The sequence below is a fragment of the Vombatus ursinus genome, unplaced genomic scaffold, assembly GCF_900497805.2.
Source record: "Vombatus ursinus unplaced genomic scaffold, bare-nosed wombat genome assembly UNPS02014798.1, whole genome shotgun sequence".
In the NCBI taxonomy this organism is placed as follows: domain Eukaryota; kingdom Metazoa; phylum Chordata; class Mammalia; order Diprotodontia; family Vombatidae; genus Vombatus; species Vombatus ursinus.
The window spans coordinates 6,660,615-6,680,788 of NW_020954576.1; the positions used below are offsets into that span (position 1 = coordinate 6,660,615).

At 41.7% G+C, this 20,174-nt stretch overlaps 1 protein-coding gene across 7 annotated transcripts in view; it reads right to left on the reverse strand.

The window, feature by feature from the left end:
* Positions 1-15,942, reverse strand: part of LOC114050135 (signal-induced proliferation-associated 1-like protein 2) — a 257,408-nt gene extending 241,466 nt beyond the window's left edge. For 5 of the 7 annotated variants that reach the window (XM_027871715.1, XM_027871714.1, XM_027871718.1 and 2 more), the window contains exon 1: positions 15,676-15,941. The gene's annotated coding sequence lies outside the window, so the exon portion shown is untranslated. Of the gene's footprint in view, positions 1-15,675 lie in introns of all 7 variants that reach the window. The other 2 variants (XM_027871717.1, XM_027871716.1) reach the window with 2 other exon arrangements.
* Positions 15,943-20,174: the final 4,232 nt, after the last annotated feature.

The window sequence follows — 20,174 nt, forward strand, 5'->3', positions numbered from 1 at the left end:
GTGATGGTTTCCCATCTTATTGGAAGGACTCTATTTGGACAACCCAACATATCACAGAACAGGCATGAGTGACCATGTCCTTTTTCCCATTCCATCAGGTCTGTGACGGAAAGGACAAAGGAAAGGCAAGGGAAGAGGGAGAAGATGACACCTTTAGCTAAAAATAACTGGTAAGACAATGTGGAAACCAACTACAAAATCTCAATGTTAAAACATACAAAAGTTCATCAGGGAGAAGAGGAATCATGCCTTAGACTTCTCTGTAACCGCCACAAGGGCTAACATGCTTTATTTCATTCGCGTAACAAATACCTGAGCGCCTACAGTATACAAAGCACTAAGTTCTTCATTCTGACTGCCATTTCGGGCCCTGTCCCTTTTCCTCTCTGCTTCCTAGAGTACACTTGCCAACTTTACATTCTTTCAGAAATAAACTTCTGCAGCAGGGAGAGAAACACCAAGGATTATCATACTAAGCTGAGATGATGTTTTTAGAAAGTTTCCCATAAGCAGATACACGGAAACAGCAGGCACAGATCACCCAGATTTCATTGTACTAAAATTAGCAGTGAGAGCAAAGAAGTTTAAGTCAGTGATTACGTCAGTTCTCTTTTCAGTTGGCTGAGTGCCAGTTTCAAACAAATCGTCCTGCTTTCTCTAGCATCGAAACAATATTTTGGAAAAGAGCCAGCTAAGCAGTTCAATGAATGTTCAAATTCTAGCTTCACTATTAATGTTTTATAATTCAATGACAAGGTGAACAAAGTCTATACAGGGCTACATCTCCAAGGGTGTTATTTTCTTTGTTGTAAGCACTTATTCTTTTGGTGAGTAAAGTACTGCGAATGAATTATTTTAAATATTTAAATGCATGGAATTTATTTAGGGATTCACATCCAACTCACTTAAACAAAGATTATGCAAATAGAGCAAAGCATAAAGTGCAAAACAAAAATTGTTTTTCTCTTATAGTTTTTATTCTTGGCAGCATCTCAAAAGCCAAAAAATGGTCTCTGTTCAAGTACTGGATAAGACTGCACTTTTCACTCAGTTATCCCAGTACATAACCTGAATTAATCAGCAAATTTGCTAACTCATGACAAATTACAAAATTTCAAATAATTAACAAGTCTTATGATACTGTGATATATGAAACCTTCCAAAAATCTACTTTCAGATGGTAGTAGCTCATGCTATGTTGTGCTGGGGCCATCTTGACTCCTCAGAGCCAATCATTAAATTTTTAGTGAGAATATTCACACCTTAGAAACTGGCACATGCTACAAAATCAGGATTTGATGTATTGTTTTGTTGACTGTCTAGACTTAAGAAAGGAATAGAGAAAATCTCAATAATGCAGATTAAACTTAAAAGTATGTTAGGTATACATCATTTTTTCAGATAGCCCGTTGTTAAATATTTACCAACTCCTCCCTGCCTGCAACCCTGCTGCTAAGGAAGCTACAGCTGGTCTATCACTTAAGCTCAGGAGTCTGGATTGCTGTAAAGCTAAAGTCAAACAGGTGTCCACCCAAAGTCTAGGAAACAATATCATAAGACCCTGAAAAATAGAGGGCAATCAGGCTACCTGAGGAGGTGCTAAACTGTCCCGTTTGAAAATAGGTTAAAGCTTCCACGTGGATCAGTATTGGCATAGAACCTGCAGGTTGGCCATGCACTTACAGCCCAGGTGAAATAGGGAGACTCAGCCTGAAGAAGAGAGGACAGAGAGGTAGAAGGAGAGAGAGAGAGATGGAGGGATAGATAGATAAATTTGTGTTCTATATAAATGTTATATAAGTTATACACATGTATTATATATTACATATGTGTGTTTCCTATCTATAGACAGACAGATGTCATTGAAAAGTTTAAATTATAGCCATGGTGTCAGGATCTTGAGATTGGCACTGATATATGACATATATGTTACATCTTATATATGTGTATTTGAGAGAGAGAGAAAGAAAGAGAAAGAGAGAGAGAGATGGATGGATGGATGCCAGAAAAATTTATCAGGGGTGGAGAATGTTCAGCCTCAAGGCCACATGTGGCCCTCTAGGTCCTCAAGTGTGGCCCCTGAATCCAATGTCAAAGGGCCACACTTGAGGACCTAAAGGGCCACATGTGGCCTCAAGGTCACAGGTTCCCCACCCCTTAGATTATAGCAATAGTCTAGTCATCTAGCATTGTCACCAATATGATATGTTCTGCTTAGCAATTAACTAATAATTCAGTACTGATGTCTCTTCCCTACCATCTTTCTCATTCCCTCTCAGAGTGATATGTACTACCTGGCTCACCACTTGCCCTGTCTTTGTTCACAGATAAGTTAATTCCATTCCAGGCTTGCATTTACATGCACTCCCTCTCTCTCAAACAGGCATACAAACATTCTCTAATGAGGTATAGTGGAAAGAGCATTGGTATGTCTGGAACTCTGTCAAACACACATTAAGGGAGTGGGAAGAGTCTCAGAGTACTTACTCAGCTATGCAGCCCTATGGTTGAATCAGTCATCGAGGACTGTCTGGGAGGCAAAAGCTCCTTCTTACATCCTCCCCCAAAGCTAGAGCACAACATATCAAACACAGTCACAGTATTAATGACATATGGGGGTGGTGGAGACCAAGACATCCCATAAACACCCAGGACCTGCACAGGTCAGTGCTCTGATGGAATCCACACAACAACAAAGGTAAGGAAAGATGATGCTTCATCCAATCTTATCCATTCTCCTCCCCCACACCTGGATTCAGCTATCCTTACTAATGAGAATATTTCCCCAAACCACAGGGCTTTGTGCCCAGCTTAAATTGTATCCCCTGAGCTTAGCACAATGCCTGGCACACAGCAGGCGCTTAATAAATGTTTGAATTGGATTGGAGGTCAGAAGAATTGGGTTGAGGTCTTGATTTTGACACATACTGGCCCCCAATCCTTGAAGAAGTCACTTAAGGAAACTGAAACTTCAAAAGGTTATCTGTAAAATAAGAGGGTTGTGCTAAATGACCTCTACCATCACTTCCAGCTGTGACATTTTATGATTCCAGGGTTCTTTTACTTTCCTCTTTTGCTTGCATTTAATTACACTGGGAAAATCTCTCCTCATTCCATTTATGGATCAAATCTGTTGTAGTCCTCAACAGTGGCTCAAAAGTACAAAAATAGTCCTACTGATAGAAAAAAGCTATAAGCTTTTAAGAAAAAGTAAACAATAAATAAATAAAAGTTTAAAAAATGCCATCCACTTTGACCTTAAAAGTGAAGTCCCCTTTAGAGTTGACACATAAATAACATATATTTCCTCAAAATCCAACATTAAGGATAAATGTAAAAGATCATTCAATTTTACTAGTGTCCCATTAATTACTCATACTGTGACAGCTGAGAGGCAACGTGGAATACTGGATAGAGAGATAGTTTGAAAGCCAAGAAGACCTGGATTCAGGTTCAGTCCCTATCACAGACTGGCTGTGTGACCCTCAGTGAATCACTTAACTTGGCAGAACTCCAGGGCACTTTCTATGACAGCCTGCCTTGGTAGAGGAATTCCTCAAGCAGGAGTTTACTATAGCAATGAAATCACACGTCTCATCCTTCTCTTAGCTGTTTTCTTTCCCAGAGTTTTCATTACAAAGAAGTTTTTCTGCTACATTGAGTTTAGATGACAGAAGCATATCTGTGTACCTACCACAACGTACAGCATTATTTCTATGCTCAAATTTTGGAACATAAGCTTCATAACGTACTTCCTGCAACACCATCATTACTACAATAGGCAAAAGTCATCTGTCACCATCTCTCTTCTCCATGACCAGGTTCTAGAAGAGTCACCAAGATCATCTTAAAAACCACAAAAATTAGATACATACATATATACATACAGAATTATGATTTATTACACAAATTTAAACCTATAGGAACAATCACAAATCCTGAAAGTTGGCATCAGAGCTGAGTTCAAATCCAAGCTCAAGACACTTCCTAGCTGTGAGCCTAGATAAGTCACTTGAAGATCTCTGTGCCTCAGTTACCTTTATGTGTAAAATGGGGATAATAATAGTACCTACCTCCTAAGGTTGTTATGAGGACAAAATAGAATACTTTATAAAGTGCTTGCAAAGACTGAAGTGATATAGATAGATAAGTGTGTGCGTATATATGTACATTGTGTGTATATGTGTGTGTGTATATATATATACACACTACCCATGTATTATTTTATTAGTAGTGGTATTAAGCATCTGTTATGTGCCTGTAGTATACAAATATAAAAGTGAAGCAGTCAGTGACCTCAGGAAACAGTCCTGTGTGTGATTCCTTATTGCTACATTATCACCATATGTTTTTATAAATCAAATTTATATTTATAAGTCAAATATTAAACCACCTTAAATATATAAAGGTAGATACAAAGCTGTATTCAATATGTTTTATAATCCTCAGTTAAAAAGTGATCAACACAATTTCTGCCAAAACATTATCAAGTGCGTTTTTTTTGTTTTGTTTTTTTAATTATCTCGGGCAGAACTTAATTGTTCACAGGCTCTGGAAAAAGACCAGACACACTTACTTTACCAGAATCTTTTTCTATAACACAAGGTCAGGATTTCAAAGGAGTTGGCACCTATCCATTTCTGCCTATACTGTCCTCAACAAAGTCAAATTCAAAGACTGGGCCAGGCTCTGAAAGCTGAGACGTGGACCAAAACCACACCCTCTTGGAAGATGCCTGGCTTGCCCCTTGGCTCACCAGAAGAGCACTGTCTCACATCCTCACACCCCTGTGAGTAGCAGCCTTGAGTTCCTTAAATGCTCTCCAGGTGAGAATTTCCCCGTGCTGGGAAATTAAGGCTATGACTCTTAGAGATCTATCTCAGGATGGAGGAGATCTGCTACTTCTAGTTCTAGAGCAGGGGTGGGGAACCTGCAGCCTCGAAGCCACATGTGGCCCTCTAGTCCTCATGTGCAACCCTTTGACTAAAGTCATCTTCATGAAGTTTGGCTTCAAAGGGCCACACTTGAGGACCTACAGGGGCCACACATGGCCTTGAGGCCCACAGGTTCTCCACCCCTGTTCTAGAGGCTTCTTTATCTCTCCAGGGCCTGCTTCAGAAACACACTCTGCTAGAGTTCCCAGCATTCAGAAGTTCTCAAGATTCAAGCGTCAATGCTGGAGGACAGAGCAGGCAGGAGTTGAAGGGGTAGGGATCAACACCTCCCTCCTCCCTGCAACATACTAGTGACTTGGAAGAATTCCCCAGTGAACAGTGATCAAGAATTTCTTCTTCAAGGTTGCATGAGACCCTGAATACATGTTTACTATTCAAAACAAGTTTAATATCTGATTCTGTCTTCCTCCCTCCCTCTCATTCAGCATACTTAATACGGATGCAACATTTCTAACACCATTGCTGCTTTGTTGTTATTCAGTCGTGTCTGACTCTTCGTGACCACATTTGGAATTTTCTTGACAACGATACTGGAGTGGTTTGCCATTTCCTTCTCCAGCTCATTTTACAGATGAGGAAATTGAGGCAAATTGGGTTAAGCAACCTAGCCAAGGTCACACAGCTGGGAAGTGTCTGGGGCCAGATTTGAACTCAGAGAGATGAGTCTTCCAGACTCCAGGCCGGGAGTTCTATCCACTGTGCCACCTAGCTTCCCCTCTTTCTAACACTGTAGGATCCTAAATACAGAGCTAGAAGATTTATCAGTGGTCCTTAAGTCCAACCTCCCTAATTCACATATAAGGCAACTGAGGCCCAGGGAGTTGAGTGACTTGCAGAAGGTCACACAAGCTGTGTCAGGGGTGAGATGTGACTAGGCCCTATTCTTTCTGCTCATTATTTCGTTAGTGTTGAGCGCTCCCTCTGCTTCCACAAATCACAACGCCTTCATATCTTTTCATCCTGGAGATTCCTGCCCACCATTTCCTCTGACTCTTCTAATATTTGGGGGACTGGGAGACAGGTGGAGGGGGAAGAGAAGAGAACACACCAGTCAACTCAGAACTTACGGTGCCCACTTGGGCAGGACCATCCTCAGTTCCAATCATACATACCCTGGAGGTCTTTTATACCATTCGTCATCATTGGCAATATGTTACCACTTACTTCAATCTAATATTTATCTTTCCATGTAAGTATTGCACCTAATCATACAACACCCTAGTTTCTAGTTTGGAGATTTCTTTACCAGGGGCTTCAATACCATTTTAAGATCAAGTAACAACTAACTTGGAAAATCTTCTCACGACACATTTGCGAGTCCTATGCCAAAAGACTAAACAAGTTATCTTTTCAAATAACTAAGAAAAGACATGAAATAATCAACTGTGGTGGGAAAAAAAGCGGTATGAATGGCTAATTCATAACAAAAACTCAAATGGTGAAAAGAAACTACAGTTATCCCTTCCACATTGCCAGGGTTAGGGGTGTAGTGCTCCGAAGATCTGGAATATCTGTGCAAAGAATTTTGGCCCTCCCTCCATACCAGAGAAGAAGCCTAAATTATTATGGTATTAAAAGATAAAACATACTGATATTATATAATATCATACATATATTTTATGCATTTCTGAGTTTCTAAACTTCTTCTGTGTTGTCTGCTGACCTCTGCCTGTTGTCTATAGCTTCCACAAAACTCCCCAAAAATTCCCATTTAATTTCTTATGCCAACCCTCAACATATCAAAACCACAATGGGGAAAGTCTCAATGTGGAAGGGATGGCTGTATAAAGAGGAACAACAAAACTGTGTACGGTCCATTAAATGAGTGTCAAACTTCACAAGAAATGGCCTATTGTACTTCATACACAAGTATATTACTGATCTACACATCTGGAACGGTTTTTCTATTAACGGTGGTGGATTTATAATGATATTGCCCACGTCTCACATCTGATCCTCACAGCAGACCAATGCCATATATATTAGTAAGACTGTTCACCTAGGTCAGAGAGCCAAGTGTGATGTGCTACCTAATTAAACCACCTGGCAATGCATTTAGGGGCAATGCGGCAGCTCCTGCGGAACACCTGCTGATTTCATGAGCCTTTCTGGGAAGAAATGAAACAAAGCCAGAGGAGGGAAAGTGGGGAGAGGGAAGACAGGTGAAGTGTTTGCCTTTGGAGGACCAGAATGAGATAGCAGCCTTATGTCAATACAGAGATGCTAGAAAAAAAACTACTCTGCTTTAATTAGCTATTTAAAGCATTCATATCAAGCTAGTCTACTGCATACTTTTTTTTTGTTGTTGAACCTTCCTCTTGACTGTAAAAATCTCATAAATTTCATCTTGATTTAGACTTTATTAGTGTTTCATTTATTACTATGAGTGCAATTACTATATTACAGTACTAAGGGCTGCCTTGATTTGGGGAGGAGTGGAGAGGAGGTTCTAATCTAAAGGGGAATTGAATAGTCTTCTAGCACCTGGTAATAAAGAGAAAATTTGGGAGGAGGGAAAGGAAGATGGACTAATGTGACTAAAAGCTCCTTGCTGAAAGTAAGTACGTCTCAAGGCAAAGCAACTAAATTAATCAGCTGAAAATTCTACAGGTTTCACCTCTGAGCTGTTTTCTAAAAGAGAGAGCAAACAAATATAAATTCTGTCTTCTCTTACAACTCCATAGTCTCACAATATATAATCCATATTTTCAGTGGCAAAGTAACACACTGAGAATAATGGAGGAGCAGATTCCATCCAAAGGGACCTATCTTTCTGAAAATGAAGTCTCATTATGAAACAAAGTCTCACTCAAAGATTCTATTAACCAATTAGAATTTGAACTTGAAAAATCCAGACTTCTTAAACAACACCAAGCCAGAGCTGGAAAATTTTTCAGAGTTCAGTGTGGTCAGGTAAATACTTTCTTCTTAAGGGTCCATCAATCCACAAGAGTGTGGAAGGGAGGTTCTCCTGGCAATTCCACAAGGCAGAAACAGAACGAACATAGTTTTACCCCTTAATATGCTTCACCTTAAGCTGCTCCTAATTCTTCCAAAGTAACTAAGTCCAACAATATGCAAAACAAATATGTACACACTAATACTGAGAGGAAGGTAGGAAGAAAGCAATCAGTCACAGTTGTTTCATATGTTTCTGGGAAATTGTGAGCTTTTTGCATGGGACTGATTAAATTTTATGATATAATTGCACTGTCGTATTACTAATGATATATCTTCTTAAAAGACTTTAAAACAGTAAACTTTCTCAAATCCTGATACCTGTGGCAACAAGAGGTGTGAACAAGGTACTAACAAGGCCTAAACCTACAGAAATCAAAGGCATTTTAATTAGGTGTGAGAGGAAGTCTGTTTCAATTGGTTGAAGGACTTGGTTACACTCTATTTATAATTGAGAATTTGAGTTCCTATCTGAAGAGAGGAAAGAGTAGGGACCTCAAGAGCTGAGCCAAAAAGAATCGAAGCAATACCAGAAAGTAAAAATAAAAAGTAGAATCAATCCTGTAGTAGAGAAAAAGAAGATCAAGAAGGGCAACTGGTCCTTACAAGCACCGCAAAGCAAAAGTTTTGTACTAAAGCCTCTGATTATGCTTCTTCCTCAAGGATTGGAAGACATTCCTAATAAAAGTCTACTTTTTGCCCACCTTCCATAACCTTTTAAGTCACTGTTACATACTCGGTTCAATTCTTTACCATTTCTGGTAAACTGATTTTTTTTTCTCAATCATAGAGGCCAAGGGTTAGATAGAAACAAAACTAAATTTTATATTAAGGCAAAGCAACAAACCTCTACCTGAATGTTGGGAATTTTCCTAACTGGGGGCTATGAGCAATGGTGATGGTAGTCTTAATTTTTCATTTAATATAAGCTCCTTCAATCATCAGGGGAAGAAGTATATTGCCCCGAGGTTTAAAAATTGTCTAATTATTTAACAGGGTGTGGCTTCTCCAGATTCAAAAGGGGGAGGGTAGGGAGGAAAAGTCCATAAGGTCACAGGCACACTCCTTAGGACACCCCCCCCACCCCCCACCCCCCCACCCCAAACAAACACACACTCACATGGTTGTTCCAACCACAAAGTAGTTAAATACAAGGTAGTTTGGGAAAGGTGGCCATAGTAGTTGTGGGAAGAATCAATTAATCAACATTCATTAAGTGCCTACTATGTACCAGACAGTGTGCTAAGCTCTGGGGATACAAAAAGAAGCAAAAGACAGTCCCTGCCCTCAAGGAGCTTATGCTGTGATGGGGGAGACAACATGCAAAGCAAGATTTTAAAAGAAGGTGGTATTGGGCTTCCTGCCACATCTCTTCCTATAAAGCAACAGGGAGGAGGGAGCCCGTTCCAATAGCCATGCAGGACAGAGTTGGGAGGTTCAATATCCTGACAGAGAAAACCAGTTTGGCATCAGAGAGGGAGCATGTCCAAAAAGGCTGAAAAGATGACCTGGGACAAGGCTTGTTCAGGGCTTTAAAACCTAATTTGGTGGGGTATATCTTTTATCCTAGAGGTAACATAGGAAATCACTGGAGTTGCCTGAGTTGGGGAGAGACTAATTAGGAGGTTATTACAATAACCAAACATAAGAGAACTTGTACGGCACTGCCACTCAAGGGCCAGGTTAAAAAAAAAAAACTGAACCTGAAAGCTTCATTCTTTCAATGCAGTTTTAACTTTATAACATAAAGCAAAAGAACAGACCTGTTTAAGCAATCCTGCACTGCATTCTTGCCAGGCATTGTACATATTAATTTCAGGACCCCATTTTAAAATGCCATAAATATTTAAACAAAGCCTATATTCAGCTACATTCAACTGACAGCCTTGGTCTGTCTTCTCTTCCACCATTCAGCTTCCATACTGAGGGCAGTCTATGGAAACAACTTATCTAGGGATTTAGTTCAGCTTAATGTGAAATCTCACATTCAGTCGATCCACCACAGAGGAATTCCAGAAGTGGGTCAAATTTGGCTCCTTCAGACTTGAGGCTTTTTTTTTTTTTTGTGATCACAAGTCTATAAATCAAGTTAGGAAAGGGATCAGATGAATTTCTCTCTGAACTTCTGGCATTTCATTTATATCACCTTGTCATCCCTCCTTAAAATGGGGTCCTGGCTGAATCTTATTTTAACTGAAAACCACAGTGTCTGAGTAAGAAATAGGAGAAGAGGAAAAATACAATGGCTGTAATTCTCATGAATTACCAAACCAAATATCAATCTAAATCAAAGTCCGTAGCAAGAGGGAAGAATTAAGAGTAACCTCATCAGCCAGACCCAAAGGCCTAGCCCTATCGTAACAAGTGTTATATAGACTCAGAAAGTCTGGTGTTCAAATCCCACCTCAGACAGCAGGTGGATGACACTGGGCAAATCACTTTCATTCTGTGACCCTCAATTTCCTCATCTGTAAAAAATGGGAAATTTTTAGCTAACATTTCTACAGCACTCAAGGCTTGCAAAGCACTTCATTTTATCCTCACAACAATCCTGGGGGATAAGTGCAACTCCTATCCCCATTCTGCAGTAGAGGAAACTGAAGCAGACTGAGTTTAAATGATTTGCCCAGGGTCACAGAGCTAATTAGTGTCTGAGGTGAGATTTGAACTCAGATCTTCTCGAATCTAAATCAGGTGTTCTATACACTGTATCACCTAGCTGCCTCTTACAAGCAGGTGATCATAAGAACCTCACAGGGTTCTTTTGACCATCAAAGAAGACAATTTATGTGAAGTACTATCTAAAAGTTAATACGTTCTTTCTCATACTTCAATACTTTGATGCATTTCACAGACTCAAGCAGAGTTACAAGGGACACCTTAATGGAAATGTAGCTTAACCCCCAACCATGGTAGAGGGCAAAGACCGCTGGTTCTAGAGTCAGAAGCTGGATTCAGATTCTGCCTTCCAGGGGTGTGACCGTGGGCAAGTCAGGCAACCTCCTTGGGTTGGAAAATGTAAAATGATGGGGTTGAAGTAGGTGAAGCCCATAGTCTCTTTCCACTCTCAGTCTATGAGCTTATGCATCCTATTGAGGTACTGAGAGACAGTGACTTGCCCAAAGAGCACTAGTCTCAGATCTCAGACCTCCTCCTCATAGCTAACACTCATATGGCCTTTCCCAATCCCTCTTAATTCTGGTGCCTTCCCTCAGTTGATTATTTCCTCCTTATCCTCTATATAGCTTGTCTGTACACAATGGTTTGCATGTTGTCTCTCTCATCAGACTGTAAACTCCTTGAGGGCAGGGACTGTCTTTTGCCTTTCTTTGTATCCCCAGTGCTTAGTACTGTGCCTGGCACATGGTAGGCACTTAATACCATTTATCTGAGGTTTGCAAAGTATTTTACATATATTATAACATTATAGAGACCAGTGATTGGCTTCCCACTCTTCCACACAAGCAAGAATACTGTTATCTGCTATGAAGAGTTAGACTCTTTTTATAAAGTTTAATGTTACAAGGCCATCAGTACTGTACTTCAATTTTATCTAGATTCCTAATAAGTAACTAGAAAATACCACAATAGTGTCCTCACTTCTCTTCTAATATAAATATTCAAATGCAAAAAAATAGAAAAGAAAAGAAAAATTGATCCAAGTCCAAAGTCCTGAAGCATCTCTTGGCTTGCAAGGAAGTAAAGTTCCTGAACACAATGCCAGATATTCAAGAATCACGAGGGAGTCTGAATACATTTACACTCACTATGTTTTCCCAAAACATGTAATAAAGACAACCCTCTTTAAACCAGTCTTGCTTACCGAACCAACCAGAGGCCTTTGAAGCCAGTTCTGATTACCAAACAGTGCCAGCCCCCCTTCCAGTGAAGTTCACTACTATCTCCTCCACTTCCATGAACAGGCAGATTTCCTAAGTGAGTCACTGGCTTCACTTCCCTTACCCTGAGGCTCAGGTGAGATGAGCTCAAGGAGGACAGGTGTTGACAAAACTCTGATTCAGTAAGAAGGAGCCCTCCCAAACAGGTCCCATTTACCACTTCTAGTGTTTTAGAAACATCCAATAGAACTACAACATGGAGGCCGAGCTACCCTTGCTCTGGACACAAGGTATGATCTTTGTTCCAAGTGACTTGCCATTTTCTGGAAACTTCTAGGCCCTTATACTCCCATCCCCCTACCCCCCACTTCACTTCAGCTGAGACTTCCCAGGCCAACACCTAGCATCTCCATGCCTGTGACGTCATTAATGGGAAACCAATCTCAAGAGCCCTCAGCTAGAACTGCACTCCCTTCCCTCACCCACCGCCCTCAAAAAACCCAGGTCTTGAGGCCCCAGGAGTGTGAAAAGACAACTAGGTTTCTGAAGACACCCAGTCCTACTTTTTTGAAGATGCGGTGCACCCAGGGTCCACTATTCTGGATGTATCCTTCCCTAGGAACCCTGCATTCCTTCCCCCTTCCTCCATTCTCCTGTCACTGAGATGCTTTACTTTTAGACCCTCCACTTCAGACCTTGCATGCAGATGCTTAATAAATGTTTTTTGAACTAAGCCTCCTCATGTTAAAGTGAAAACCCACTATAGCAAAAGCCTAAGTTCCATAACTACTTTCAAGGACTGGGATAATTACTGCAATGTCCACTATGGCTGAGCCATAACCTGGACTTGCCCCTGCTAAAATCTGATCTTCTTCAGGAAGCCTTTCCCAATTCTTCTTAATGCTGGTGCCTTCTCTCAGTTGATTATTTCCTCCTTATCCTGAATACAGCTTGGCTGTACATAAAGGTTTGCATGTTGTCTCTCCCGTCAGACTGTAAACTCCTTGAGGGCAGGAGCTGTCTTGCTTTTCTTTGTATCCCCGGTGATTAGTACAGTGCTTGGCACACAGTCTATGCACATACTGACTGGATTATACAGACTATAAACATAAAACTGCAAATTGAAAATTAGATTCTTTTAAAAAGCTGGCAAGGCCCTCAGACATTAAGTTCAACCCACTCATTTTGCAGATGAGGAAACTGAGGTAAACAGAGTTAAATAACTTGCCCAGGGTCACAGAGCAAGCAAGTGCCTGAGGCCAGAATTGAACTCAGGAAGATGAGTCTTCCAGACTCCAGACCTAGCCCTCTAACCCCTGTGACAAAGGTTCAAATACTACCTCTGATATCTATATGACCTTGGGCCTCTGTTTCTTCATCTGAAAACTGAAGAGCCGGGACTAGACAGTCTTTCCAGGTCTAGTTCTCTGATCCTATTAAGTCTCATTTATGACATAAACTTTTAAGCTGCTGATTACCTTGTCTAAGGCTTTCACTCATTTCTTATCCAAGTTAGGCTCACTTCATCCATAGGTGGTTTGTGGGAACTGATAAAAATCTAGGCCTGTTTTGCTCCTTACTTCACACAGATGCTACGCAGTTTTGTTTCAGTTACTAAAAGCATCTCTATACACATAATCCCTGACCAAAATCAAAATGTTTGTTAAACTGGCCTTCAGTCTAACAAGTAAATATGTCTTTATGTTACATCTATGCATTTCAGTACCTACTAAATCTATCTCTTAGGCACAACAAAGCTAAACAAAATTCAGAAAAATAGCTTGGGTTTTGCTTTAGGCAACTAATATTTCAAAACAGTAACAACAGGACAGCCTATCTCTGCCTAAATGCCCATTTATAATTCACTGTATAATTCAAAAAGGGGGAGCAATTTTCAAAATAAAAGTCAAAGTATCACTCAGAGAGACTAAAAGCAAAATACCTCCATCCCCAATATTTATCATACCAAAATCTCTTCCAGATCAGACTCCCTGAGAACAGTATAAGCTATTTATATGCAAAACTCAAGGACTGCAGTTTCCCATGAACAAACAAAGCTACCCAACAGAGTTCACCTTTCTAATCCTTTCCAATAACCACATCAAGCAGTCAACTCAAACTGATTTTTTTTCTGCCAGAAAAAAGAATACTATTTACTACCTCTATCTCCCAAATAGAATTTCCTTAAATAGAAACACTAAAAATCCTAAACTATATTAAACATCTTACTAAATATGGTGCCCAAGTTTCCTCTTACCATTTTTAAAGGATGATAAGGATGCCTGAGATCACATTTTGACCTCTCAAAGACATTAGCCTAGACAGTATAAATATGTCACATCAAGCAACAGTGTTCTCATGATTCCTTCCCAACAAATTAGAAGAATTGGGAAATGAACACTAGGCAGCAGTCACAGGCAACTCTGAAACCACATTCAGCAAATGACTGATATAAGAAAGCCATCTAGTGTTAATGTCAAGAAATGAAAATTTCGAACAAAAGAGCAAAGAGACAAAATTCGGACAAATATTGTCAAACTTTGTAAGCAAACCAACACCTATTACTAATTTTTTACAAGTCTTCCCTACCAATAAGAAACACTGAATTAAAAGGTAATGTTCTGAGTTCAGTTTCAGCAAAATGTGATTTCCCTGCTAAGTATTCACTGGCCCATTTGGCTTATAAAATATTCATATCTGGGGTAGTCATCTTGGATAACATTAACAGAGACAGGTTAATGTTGACAAATCTCAGCCAAAGAGGAATAAAGGCAAATAATCTTCACCCAGGAAGCCTCCCAATCATAGTTACAAGGAATCGAAGTTGATTCTCTTTGAATGGACAAGAATTCTAGAAATGAATGAATGTACAATGGCAGTATTCCCGAAGATACATGGATTAAGGTCCTACCTACCTTTTAAAATGTAATTAAGACATGAACAAGAGCAAAGGCACCAGGAGGGAGTGGCAACGCACGGGAAGGGTGAGAACACCGGAGACAGGGAGGAGGAAAGTGCGCACTGACTACACATAAGCCTTAAATTCTTGTATTCTGGGGGCACCTACTCTGTGCGAAGCAGAGGGGGGTTGGGATCCCTATGGATACAAAGTGCCCTCCTTCTCTCGCCCAGTACCAGACGTCTTTGAAAGGAAACAAACATTCAGTAAGTTAACAGAGTAACCCGAAAGTGACAAGAAAGATAAAAAAGAAATCTGCCCATTTTTTTTTAAAGATGGCAAAGAGATTTCGTGTGAAGGCAAATAGATTTACCCAGTAGATGTCACCCACAAAGGGATCACCTTTCTCTCAGTAACTTCAGAGAAAATTAAAACTGCTGCTGCTGCTTTATTATAATAGATTTGCAAGAAAGCATTAGGAATGGCTAAGGTGCAGCCACTCTGCGGTGAAAGAGGGGCGCGGGGTGGGGGGGGGGCGCAATTGCAAACGCAGCTTGTCTTGCTGCCCGCAGGGGGTCTGCGCGCAGACATCCCTTCGGCAGACACAACACTAACTCACAGCAAGCTCTGCATTTGCACTCTTGGTCCCCCGGCACAGTTGCGCCTTCGCTCCCCAGCTCCCCAGGACCGTCAGGAGCGGGGTTCTTTTCCACCCTCAACAGCCCAATCCCCCATTTTCAACTAAAAAAGACCCACCCCACTTCTTCGTGCAACCCCCATTCACCCTTTCTACAATGCAAAACCCCTTAAGGAAGGGCCACCCCCGGGTAGATCTCCGGGATGCGCTCCCCGCTCCCAGAAACCCCACGGACACTTCTACTGGATCACAACAAGGAATTTTTCTTCTCCCCCCCCCCACCGATCTTCTCCACCAGCACCGCACAGATTCGCACCAGAAAAGAAAAAAGGATGCTTTGCTCTCCAAACGCAAGAGTAGGGGTTTGCAGACGCGCTCCTTCCATACCTGCTACAGCCCCGGAGCGAAACAAGGCTGCTGCTGCTGCTCCCGCTGCCTTTCTCCCGGGTTCCCCATCTCCTCCGAGGCTCCGGCTCGGGCTCCAGCCCCGGCTCCCCCCAGCACACACACTCCTCCTCCCCGCCAGACCCTGCGGCGGGGGGAGGAGGTCCGCGGGACAGGACCCGACTGGAGGCAGCGCTGCACCGAGCCCCGCTCTCCTCCCGCGCCTCTCAGAGTTGCAATTGCTGCCTCGCTCTCCCTAGGGTCGGGGGAGCCAGTGCTGCGATTGCAGTCAGCGCCTAGGTTCTCCTCAGCTGTCCGATGAAGGAGAAGAGAGGGGAGGGTGCGCGCACACAACTCCTCCTCCTCCTCCTCCTCCTCCTCCTCCTCCGCCGCCGCCTCTTACAGCTGCCGCTGCTCCTCCTCCTCCACCCCCTGCTTGCAACGCATAGTCTCCGGCTCCCTCCCTTCAACACCTCCCTCCGCCTCCCGCTGAAAGCCTTCCTCCCAATTCAATGCTCCCTCTCTTATTGGCCCCAGCTTACTTCCTTCCCCAATCCTCCCAGCTTTGGCCCCTAACAACACCCTTCGACTCCGGATTGGGAGGTGTCCCTATTACGCACCATCACCGCTCGCCTCCCGGATCACTCTCTGTTTTCCGACTCACAGTTGTGGGGAGCTGCGGTCTGGATGGAACGCTCTCGGGAGACCCAGACTTGGAGCTTCCACACCCCCGGGGGGCTCTAAAAACAAAGCAACCTGGGGCACCGAGGTGAGGAGGGCGGTGCTTCAAGAAGGGTCCTGGATGATTAAGAGCCTGAAGAGAGCTGTTGGGTCAAAATTTCCAGGTGTTCGTTACCTACCGCTGGCTATCTGGACTCTGGAAAAGCCAGTGTTTCACAAATTAGAGACCAAGGTTGCAGATCATCTCTCCCTCCCACCCTCCACCCCCCTCATCTTCCTATGTTAACACCCAAGGTCTTGCATTTGGGTTACCAAGCACTAATTAGAATCAGTCAGCGGGTATCTTAACTGGCCTTTCCTTTTCCTCCGGTGCGCCTTCATACACGCAGCTTCTCTTCCCAGGTTCTTCCCCAACGCCCCTTGCTTTGACTTTGCAACCTCTCTGGAACAACCCCCTAAAACTCACAGCGAAACCTGCTGTGAGTTCTTGGGAACCGTTTGCCCATCTGTCGCTTTGTATGCGAGTCCTTGCGGAAACTGCGTGTTAGCGGCTTTATCCAAAAGCAAAACAAACAAAAAATAAAACCTCCTGCGCCAGCCTAAGCATCCACAAAGCGCTTGGCCCTGAGTGACACAGTCCGCCCTGAGTCCAGGAAGAATTTAGATTCAGCCCAATTCCAGATCAGTTTGCGGGCAAGCGAATGTTATATGCAAAGAAATACAGCTTACTCTCCACGGGTTCCTTCACAGCCTCAGCGAATTTGGGCGGTAGGAATCCTGCAACAGTCGGGTCTTGGTTGGATTTTAGTAGATAGAGAGGGCTGCTTTCAAATACCAGTCTTCTTTCTTTCTTCCTATCTTTTTTTCCCTTAATATAGTGTGCCGGAATGCTGTTCGATGGCCATTATTATCTCGGTAGAGGATGGAACAAGCGGAAATGAGTTTAAATTAAATGTAGGAAATTTGGGTATGAAGTATGAAGAATTGCTTGACACTATGAAATGGTTAGTATTAGCATTAGTTACTGAAAAGTTAGGCAGACGTCTGATTTCAGAAGAATCTTTGACTATCAGGTTAGTGCCTCATCTCTGTTGTGCCGCACTGAGCACATCTGAAATCTGGGAATCAGGAGAGCTGGTTGTTACCAGAGGTAAATCATTTAACCCTTGTGAGCCTCAGTTTCCTCCTCTGAAAAACAGTGGTGTTGATTTCTAATATCCCTTCGAACATGCTCTATCACCTTATGATCTATAACTTAGGAATAATCCTGCCTGGAAGCAGTGAGATGGAGGAAAGGGACACTACTCACTCTGCTAACAAGTCCGTGATGGTTCTTGGCTTTTGTGGCCCTCCATTTATGAACAAAAAAGATTGATGAAACCTTTCATAAAAGGTAAACTCGGTTTTCTGCCTTCCACACTGTCTTCATGGACCCCAGTGAGCCCAGCACTGTACAAAGAAAACAGATAAGATTCCTCCCTGACTTAAATGCTTTTTTTCCCCCTAGACTTAATTATATAGTCTCTTGCAGTAGATTCGTGTACTCTAGAATGATAATTTTATCACCTTTTTTCTTCTTCTTTAGAATAGGGATTATAAAATTTGTCCTAGGTTCTACCCAATTCATTATGCCTTAAATAAAAGTCAATATACCCTAAGCATAAAGGCCCCACTCCTAAACCTGGCATCGTTAAAAATGCTTGCAATAAAAAAGCTCAGGATAAATCTGTGCGTGTTTTAAAAGTTATAACCCTGGAGCTCTTAATCTAGACTCGAACACTGTTGTCACACTGTGGTATAGTGGAAAGGACACTGTATTTGAAATTAGAAGAAGGGTTCTATTCTCTGACTCTCATTTACTTGAGTGACCTTAGGCAAGTGAATTAAACTGTCTCAGTTGTCTCATTTATAAAATGGGGATAATGTAAGCCCCTTGAGGGCAGGAACTGGTTCACTCTTACATTTGTATCCCTAGCACAGGATAACTTTTGAGTCAGTCAGTAAATCAATAAATACTTATTAAGTTCCTCACACAGTTCGGCTGAGAAAAAAAAAAACGGTAAAAGACCATCCCTGGTCTCTAGGAGCTCACAGTTAATAAATGTTATTATTACTAACAATAACAACAAAACTTGTCCTACTTCTGGCTTGTTGTGAGGATCCATTGAGATTATGTATGTAAAATGCCTTGAAAAGTGCTATATAAAAGTCAGCCATAATTATTGTTGCTCCCTCCCCAGGCCCTACTCACCACTCCTTCTTGAAGATCTTAGGAAGATCATCAAGATAACCTTCTTAAAGGGTCTTGAACATCCTTTTCCACAAAATAAATCCAAAGGTGTTATTATTCATTGCCTCAGCTTCCTTTGAAGTCTTTCTGTTTCCTAAAAACCATCTTTTTTCTTGCCATGTAGAGCAGGGTAGGCTACCCAAAGCTGTTAGATGGAAGGGCTGAGACCATGGACCCATGGCACTCACTGTTCAGGTGTCCTATCAATTCATCATTTTGGCCTTGGGATATCACATTGAAAAACTTTCCTTTTTTTACTATGGCTGTAAATTGTTCTGAGGTTTAAAAGAAGGCAGTCAACTATGAAGTGTAAAATGATATCTACCTAAAAGCGAGAATTACCTGTCATGTCTTTTCTTTGTCCTCCCTCACTGACCTTCCCTCCAGCCAAAAGTCCCTTGATTCCTGCTCTCTGATTCTAACCTCCTATCTCTCCCAAAAATGATCAGTCTTACTTCACTTATGAATTACAGTCTTGATCCTCAAGGACCAAACTCAATGTATATCCATTCCCTTCCCAATCATGTATCTTTCTGTGCCAGTTTGACCTACCCAATGAGATAATGTATGTAAAGTGCTTTCTAACTGCAGAGGAGTATATAAATGTGAGAATTTGTTTGGGGATTCAACCGTAAATGAAAATATATAAAAACTATGACTTAATGCAAGTGAATTCTATATCACTTATATCTATTTCCTTTCCAAAGGCATAGAGAGATACAAACAGCCAACGCAGACTTGGGTCCAAAATTTAAATCTGGCTATTCACTGTATTTACCTAGGAATCTAGAAGTATTGCTAGGGCCTTTCCTTCTACTTTAATGGATTCTGATTGAATAGACAAAAAACTGCACTGGCCTGGAAATCAAGAGACCTGGTTCTTACCCCATCTTTGTCACTGGCTTGTTATGTGACCCTGAACAAAGAGTCAATCAATTAGCATTTATTAAGTGCCTGCTCTGTGCCAGATACTATGATAAGTGCTGGGCTACAAAGAAAAGCAAAAGGCAGTCCCTGATCTCAAGAGCCTAGCAGCCCTATGTCCCCATCAGACAACATGCAAACAACTATGTACAAACAAGATACATGCAGGATAAATTAGAGATAATCAACAAAGAGGAGACACTAGAATTAAGTTTCCTCATCTCTCTAGGACTCCATTTCCTCTTCTGCCAAATGAGGGCACTGAATTAAATGATCTTCAAGGTCCCTTCCAGATCAACATCCTGTGATCTCTTCCAACCCAAAATTCTGTGGTTGTGTTCTTTTCTTATAAGCACATAATAACTACGTACAGTAATTGATCACAAACTGCTGCCAAAACTAAGTTCATGTTTAAAGTCCTAAAAACTGTGCCCCATATTTCCTCTCCCCACAATCACCACCACCTGCCCTCCCCCCCCAAAAAATCTCCTTTTAAGCCAAACTCATATTTACCGTCAACAAACAGAACAATACAAAAGACACTAGTGACACAAAGAAATATAAGACAAAGTCCCTTCCCGTTCTAGAGAAACCCACAGCTTAGCTG